The 8,900-nt window shown below is 34.4% G+C and overlaps 1 pseudogene; it reads left to right on the top strand.

The window, feature by feature from the left end:
- Positions 1-1,123: 1,123 nt before the first annotated feature.
- Positions 1,124-1,242, top strand: LOC118600485 (annotated as a pseudogene).
- Positions 1,243-8,900: the final 7,658 nt, after the last annotated feature.

Here is an 8,900-nt window from a genome sequence, read left to right as displayed (position 1 = left end):
TGCTTTTGCTTCAGTTGCATATAAAAGGGAAAACTACCAAGATGAGTCCCAGTACATTATTATAATTGGGGAACAAATGTTGAGTCAGCAGGTGTAGCCCTCAAATCCCTCCTTTGTGAAATTTGAGGCTGTGCCCAACGGTAGCTCTGACCTGTGACCAGCCTAGTCATCTTCTTTTCTACTTCACCCCTGCCTCTACTCCTGTCAGTGAATACACTTTCCTCCCCACCAATGTAGCTCCCATCACAGGGCTGGTTCATCACCTTATCTTGGAAGATCTTCTCTCAATGGCAAACCTGCATCCAGGGCAGTCAATGCAGGGAGCCTAATTCATGTTTATTCAGCAAATTCACTTTATTTATTGAATCAAAATTTATTATTTCTAAATGCTAAACATTCTTAGGGTCAGCACTTATTGACCAGCGTAAGACTAACACTCTTGATTTCTAAAATATAGCCTCATTTTATGTTTTCACAGGCAGTGTTTAGTCTCTTTTCCTCAGCACTCATGTCTAAACAGTAACAGAAATGTGAGACATTGGCTCATAGGCAGCAATCTCCTTTAGGAAGCATGACAGCATAAATTTATCCTCTTCTCAGAGGCCTCAACCTCATTTCCAATCTGAATAACAACTGATTCAAGAGCATTCGATTTTACCTCAAATTTTAAATCAATATTCTCTTGACTTTTCATGGCCATGGACTTATTATGACCTAATTCATTTACAAAATTGACATTCTAAATGCTTTGTGACAATGAGACTGCAGCAGTAACTGCTGTGGCTACTAAAGACACAAAGGCTACTAAACCAGCAACAACCAGTTCTATAATTCTTTTGTCCCTACTCAAGGGAGATTTTATTTCTAACAGAGTTTGAACACCATACTAAGGCTCTTCCAATTTTGTTGGTAATGTTATAAAACTAGGTTGATTCAAAACCAATAGATCTGACATTTTGTTGTGAAGACTTACACAATTAGTTAAATTACAATTGACACAAGATATATTAAGAAGTCCATTCGAAGCATTTGTTTGTAATTGTCCAACTAGAAAGACATAGGGGGTGGCAATGCAGCCTTGAACCTCATAGCTATGCTTGATATTCAAATCTGCAGTAGATGAGTCTCTAGCCATGCCACCCTGAACATCCCCAATCTCGTCTAATCTCAGAAACTAAGCAGGGATGGGCCTGGTTAGTACTTGGATGGGAGACCACTTAGGAATACCAGGTGTTGTAGGCTTTTGAAAGAAAAAAAAATCAAATCTGCAGTAGATGAATCAGACAGATTAACAAATCCAAGGCTGCAAAGGCACACCACAGTTCCTTTTGAACGTGTCCCTTTGGAGTGGTCATCAAAGAAGCTATGTACCCTCCAGGTGTCATCCAGTTTTTATGAGCAACAAGGCGATGAGACCAATCATACACTGTCTGTGACCATCCGATTGTATTATGTTCTGAAGGTAGAGGATGAGCACATTTTAGCCAATGTATTCATCCTTTCAACTCCACTGATGTAGTATTGGGACAATAAGGTATCCCAGGAGGATGTGTTACTGGCACCACCATAGTATTGTTAGAAAGTCCAAGAATAGATCATTTCTGCAAGTACTTAAACATGTCCCATGGTCCAGTGAAGGTAGCAATACCAGCCCACCTCCACCCCCATGGCAGTCTTTAGGTAAGATTCAATTCTCAAACATCCTGTAACCCCAGTATGAGTTCCCACACATACAGTGGTGCAACTGATGATACCCCTGAATAGTTAAAATTAACCCATTGTGGCTTTATATAGCCATCAGGATGGCTTCCAAGAACCCGCGTGTCATTAACAAACACAGGTACATTAATATCTTCCCATGTAACTGGGTGTAACACACAGGAGAATTTGGATAATATGTTCAATAGTTTTCTCCTTAACTATACTTATTCGTACTGTGAGTAAAGCTAGCACGGCCACAAACAGTAGGTGAGGTGTGACAGGCAAACCCTGGCATCGAACCATGTCCTGTCCTTCAGATGTCAAATGTTTAAATCCTGCCATGTGGGATTATGTGTCCTTTGAGTTCCTCTGGCCTGTGAAAGGACTACTGGAGGAGTAATCTTCAGATGCTTCAGGGGAGGGATGAGCTTCTCTGGGTCTGATTTATTCACCATCTGTACAATGTCTAACCAGACTTTCAGGCAGGCAACGAGGTCCATCAGCAAACTTTTCTCTAAGTGGCAATACCACTTGAGCAACAAAATTTTAACACAGTGTGGGAGTATTAGCCATACGTTGCAGAAGAACTTTTCACTGATACCCCTTCGTGATTTCCTTAAAATTAAGTGTAGGAACACTAAAAGCAAAGTTCTTCTTGTATTCAGAATCTAATGGTACAGTAACTAAAGAGTCCTTCAAATCTACAATAATAAGATGAAAATTCCAAGGAATCATAGGAAGACCAAGGAGTAGGAAGACCGGGTTGGATGGCACCCATGATTTCCATAGTCAAATTAACTGCCTGGAGGTCCTATAATAACCTCCAGCTCCCTGATTTCTTTTTAATGACAAAAATTGGATAACGCCAAGGACTAATAAAAGGCTCAATATGCCCTGCCTCAAGTTTTTCTTTAACTACTCCTGGGTTGCAGATAACTTCTCCTGAGTTAAGGGTAGCATAAGGAGGGGTGGGAGTCTCCTTCTCAGGAATTGAAACTTGCTGGCAACGATAATCTCCTGAAGGCCTGTCATACCCATTGGTTATCTGTGCTAAACTACAAGCAGCCATCTGTTCTTTGCTTCTCTGCCCTTGGCTGAGTGCAACATAGTAAGGCATGGCTTTGCAGATGCTTCAGCTGCAGGATCTGCAACACAGATCCATTTTCTACAAGTATTTTCTTTCAGAGATTGTATTCCCAAAATTTTAAGGGGATATTGAGGGAGGAAAGTCTGTAACTTCTTCAAAGCTGAGATAGGTCTGTAGTCCCTGCCTATTGGGAATAAAAATCTCTGAAAGCCACAACATGAAAAACACAACTTTAATTGTGCATTAGCTTACTTTTGGCATTTAAATTTCCAATTTTTTAAGCTTAATTACATAAAATTTTCTCTCAGGATTTCTTGTCATAAACCTGCTATTCTTTCAGTTTGCCTCTTTTCATTAATTCAGAAATAACCAACTTTAAAACAAATACCTTTCCTTTAATTTTTTTCAAAATAAATTTCCGTATTTTATACCTTTTGTTACTAAAAAACATGTTTTCCTTTCCATTACAATTAGAATTTTTAACTGAAACACCATATTACATATAACACAGACAGATATATATTAGAGGTCATACACATACTCATATTTCCCCATCATCATTTATAACTTCCCTTGAAGTACTAATTTAGCCCATCAAAGTCCATTCCTGATTATCCTCTCCTCCCCTAGCCTGCTGATCTCTGCAAGCCTCCCTCTCTATGTCTTTCTCATACTCAGGAGGCAATGGTGGTAGAGGAGTAGAAGGCAATGGAGAAACATGAAGATCCTCATACCCCTCCAAAGTCCTTCTTATCCCAGGAGTCTCTGATCAACTACAAAAGTTCACACACATCCACAAAAGAGACACCCCTGAAGTACCTGGCTCAGGTGACCAGGGAAACTGTAGTACTGGGCCACAAAGGACACCTTTCACATAAGGTTACCATGCCAAAACTTAATCTAATAATAAGATTAATCTAATAAAGAGAAACAAATGCAGAGAAGCAACCAAAATGAGGAGACAAAGAAACATGTTCCTAATGAAAGTACAGGATGAAACTCCAGGAAAAAGAACTAAACAAAATGAAAACTAACAATTTACCAGAGGTAATGGTTATAAAGATGCTTAATAGATGAACTCAGTGAGAGCTTACACAAAGAGATAAGAATTATACTGTTAGAGATAGAAAACATAAGAGAATCAGTCAGAAATGAGGGATACAATAATAAATTAAGAATACATTAGAAGGAATCAATAGTAGATTAGATAAAGCAGAGAGTTGAATTAACAATCTGAAAGACAAGGTAGTAGAAAACATTCTGAGCAACGAAATAAAAAGTTTTTTAATGATTATAACTTAACAGACCTCTTGCACAATATCAAGCATAACAATATATGCATGATAAGGGTAACAGAAGGAAAAGAGAGGGAGCAAAGTATTGAAAACCTGTTTAAAGAAATAATGACAGAAAACTTCCCTAGCCTGGTAAAAAAAAATAGACATACAAGCCCAGGAACCACAGAGAGTCCCAAGAAAGAAGAATCCAAAGAGGTCCACAACAAGCACATTATAATTAAAATGCCAAAGTTTAAATACAAAGAGAGACTCTTAAAAGCAACAAGAGAAAAGCAGTAAGTTACCTACGAGGGAACTCCCATTAACTGTCAGATGATTTCTCAACAGAAACTTTACAGGCCAGAAGGGATTGGCATAAAATATTCAAAGTGATGGAAAAAAAAAGCAAGGACTTATAACCAAGTTTACTCTAACCAGCAAGGCTATCATTTAGACTTGAGGTAGAGACAAAGAGTTTCCCAGTCAAGGAGAAACTAAAGGAGTTTATCGCCACTAAACCATTAATACAAGAAATGTTGAAGGGACTTCTTTAAGAACAAAAAAAGATCAAAAACATGAATAAGAAGATAGAGGAAAGAAAAGAATTCTCACTGATAAAGGCAAACACATAAAAACAGGAGTGAATCAAACAACTATAAAGCTAGTACAAAAGTTAAAATTCAAAAGTAGGAAGATTGTGTGTAATTACAACAATAAATTAAAGAATATACACAAACACACACAAAAGAAACAAAAACTAAAGGCAAAAACATAAACATGGGTGGGCTCAGTAAAAAACGTAGTGATTTTAGTGTGTGTTTGAAATTAAGTGACAATTAACTTAAAATACAAACAAATTAAAATAAGCATAGCTTGGTATATATGAATCATAAAGTAACCACACACCAAAAACTTACAAGACACATACAAAAAATAAAGAGAAAGAAATTCAAACACAGCACTATATAGAAGACTCCCACCCATTTTGTGAGACCAGTGTTACCCTGATAGTAGAGAACAAAAGAATAAGAAAGAAATAGAGAACTACAAAAATAATCAGAAAATAATTAAGAAAATCACTATAACTATGTAGCTATCAATAATGGCTTTAAATGTAAATGGACTAAATGTTCCAATCAAAAGACATAGGGTAGATGAATGAATAAAAAAAAATAAAAAAAAAACAAGACCCAAACACATGCTGCCTACAAAAGACCCACTTCAGATTGGAAGACACATACAAACTGAAGTAAAGCAATGGAAAAAGATATTACATGCAAATGAAAAAGAAAAAAAAAACAGAGACAGCAATACTTATAACAGAAAAAAAAAGACTTTACAAGAAGGGCTCCAACAAGACACAAAGAAGAACATTTCATAATGATGAAGGATTCGATTCAACAAGAAAGCATAAGTTTTGTAAACATGTATGAACCCAACGCAAGGGCACTTAAAAATATAAAGCAAATATTAACACACATTGGAGAGATCAACAGTAATACAGTCATAGTTGGGGATTTTAAAACCCCATTGACATCAATGGATAAATCAAGACAGAAAAGTAACAAGTGAACAATGACCATAATAAACAGGTAAGTCCAGATAGACTTATTTGATAGTCTTAGGACGTTTCACCTAAAAGTAGCAAATAGAACATTGTTCAAGATGGACCACATGTTAGGCCACAAAACAAGTCTCAATAAATTTTAGATTGAAAAATTATCAAGCATCTTCTCCATTTACAATGGTATGAAATTAGAAATCAATTATAAGAAGAAAACTAAGAACACACATACAAAGGGAGGCTAAATAACATGCTACTAAACAATGAATGGGTAAACAATGAGATCGAGAAAGATATCAAAAGATACCTTGAGACAAATGAAAATGAAAACACAGTAACCCAAAATCAGTGGGACATAGCCAAAGCAGTTCTAAGTGAAAAATCTATATCAATACAGGTTTACCTCAAGAAACAAACAAACAAACAAATCTCAAATAAACAATCTAACCTTAAACAAAAAGAATGAGAAAAAGAACAACAAACGAAACCTAAAGTAGTAAGTAGAAAGAAAGAAATAGTAGAAATGAGTTGAAATAAACGAAATAAAGTCTTTTAAAAAATTAGAAAAGATCAATGAAACTAAGCTGGTTCCTTAAAAAGATAAAATTTAAAAACCATTAGCTACACTCATCAAAGAAAAAAGAAAGAGGGCCCAAATAAATAAAAGTGGAAATGAAAAATAAAAGTGACAACTGACACCACAAAAATACAAAGAATTATAAAGAAATACAAATTAGACAACCTGGAAGAAATGGATAAATTCCTAGAAATATATGATCTTCTAAGATTGAATCAGAAAGAAACAGAAAATCTGCACAGGTTGATAATTACTGACTAAATTGAATCAGTAATTCAAACATTCCATATAAACAAAAACCAGATGGCTTCACAAGTAAATTTCACCAAACATCCAAAGAAGAATCCTTCCTTCCTTGCCATCCTTCTCAAACTATTCTAAAATATTGAAGAGGAGGGAAGACTCCCACACTCATTTTATGAGGCCAGTATTACCCTGATACTAAAACCAGACAAATAAAATGAAAGATCAGTATTCTATAATTATTTCAAAAGATGCAGAAAAAGCATTTAACAATATCCGACATCGATGTATGATACAACATCGATTTATGATCAACAAAGGGGAAATAGAGGGAAAATAAAAGCCATGACAAATCCACAGCTAATATCATAATTAACAGAGAAAAGCTGAAAGTTTTTTCTTTAAGAGAAAGAAAGTACAAAAATGTCCACTTTTACCACTTTAATTCAACATAGTATTAGAAGTCCCAGCCACAGAAATCAGACAAATAATAATAATAATAAAAGGCATTCAAATTGGAAATGAAGAAGTAAAACTGTCATTATTTGCAGATGATACACTATATCAAATGAACTCTACGGATTCCATTAAAAAACTATTAGAACTAATAAATGAATTCAGTAAAATAGGAGAAAACAAAATTAATATTGATAAATCAGTTGCATTTTTATACACCAATAACAAACTATCAGAAAGAGAAATAAAGAAAACAATTCCATTTAAAATTGCATCAAAAAGAAAAAAAGTACCTATGAATAAACTTAGCCAAAGTGGTAAAAAATCTGTACTCAGAAAATTATTTTAAAATTTGAAGAAAGAAATTGAAGAATATACAAATAAATGGAAGGATATACTGTGTTCACAGTAAGAATTAATATTGTTAAAATGTCCATACTACCCAAAGCAATATACAGATTCAATAAAGTCACTATTAAATACCAATGATATTTTACAAAGAACTAAAACAAATACTCTAAAATTTCTGTGGAACCATACAAGATCCCAAATAGCCAAAGCAATCTTGAGAAAGAAGAACAAATTTGGTGATTTCATGGTACCTGTTATCAAACTTTGTGATACGGCTATAGTGATCAAAACAGCATAGTACTGGCATAAAAACAGACACATAGATCAATAAAACAGAATAGAGAATCTAGAAATAAACCCATGCCTATGTGATCAGTTAATCTATGACAAAGAGGGCAAGACTATAAGTCTCTTCAATTAATGGTGTTGAGAAAACTGGAAACATGTAAAGGAATGAAACTGGATCACTTTCTTACACCATATATAAGAATAAATTCAAAATGGATAAAGACCTAAACGTAAGAACTGAAACTATAAAACTCCTAGAAGAAAACGGAGGCAGTAAACTCTGATAACTCTTAGTAATATGTATTTTTTATATGTTTCTTTGGGCAACAGAAAAAAGAAAAAATAATAAATGGGACTATATCAAACTAAAAAGTATTGCATAACAAAGGAAACCATCAACAAAATGAACAAACAACCTGCTGAATGGGAGAAGATATTTGTTTATGATGCATCTGATGAGGGTTTAATATTCAAAATATATAAGAAATTCAAACAACATAGGAACAAAAACTCACAAATAATTGGATTAAAGCATGGCAGAGGATCTAAATAGACATACAGATGAACAATGGGCACATGAAAAGATGCTCAACATCACTAATTACTAGGGAAATGCAAGTCAAAACCATAATAAGATATCAACTTGTGTGTGTTAGAATGGTAATTATAAAAAATTCAAGAAATAAGTGTTGGAGAGAAAAGAGAACCTTCGTGCACTGTTGGTGGGATTGTAAATTGGTACAACTACTATGGAATACAGTATGGAGGTTCTTTTCAAAAATAAAAATAGAACTACTATATGATCCACAATTTCTCTTCTAAATATCTATCTGAATAATATGAGAACACTATTTCACAAGACATATGTACCTCTATGTTCATTAAAGCATTATTTACAGTAGTCATTATAAAGAAGTTACCTTAGTGTCCATCAACAGATGAATGGACAAAGAAAATATATACATGCATACATACATACATACATACATGCATGCATACATACAGTGTAAAACTACACAGCCATAAAAAGAATGAGAGCTTACTCTTTGTGACAACATGGATGAACCTAGAGGGTATTATGCTAAGAGAGGTAAGTCAGACAAAGACAAATACTATATGATTTTACTTATATATGGAATTAAATAAATAAATAAACAAATAAACCATTGAAACAGAAACAAACTCAGATACAGAGAACAAATTGACGTTTGCCAGATGAAAAAGGGTTTGAGGGATAGGTGAAAACAGAAAGGGATTAAGATGCATAAATTGTCAGATATAAAAACGGTCACAGTGATGTGAAGTACAGCATAGGGAATATAGCCAATAACATTGTAATAACTATGTATGGTGTCA

The sequence above is a fragment of the Rousettus aegyptiacus genome, unplaced genomic scaffold (assembly GCF_014176215.1).
Source record: "Rousettus aegyptiacus isolate mRouAeg1 unplaced genomic scaffold, mRouAeg1.p scaffold_m13_p_3, whole genome shotgun sequence".
Taxonomy (NCBI): Eukaryota; Metazoa; Chordata; class Mammalia; order Chiroptera; family Pteropodidae; genus Rousettus; species Rousettus aegyptiacus.
Note: the sequence above shows the minus strand (reverse complement) of the source record. Positions and strands in the feature narration are given on the sequence as shown.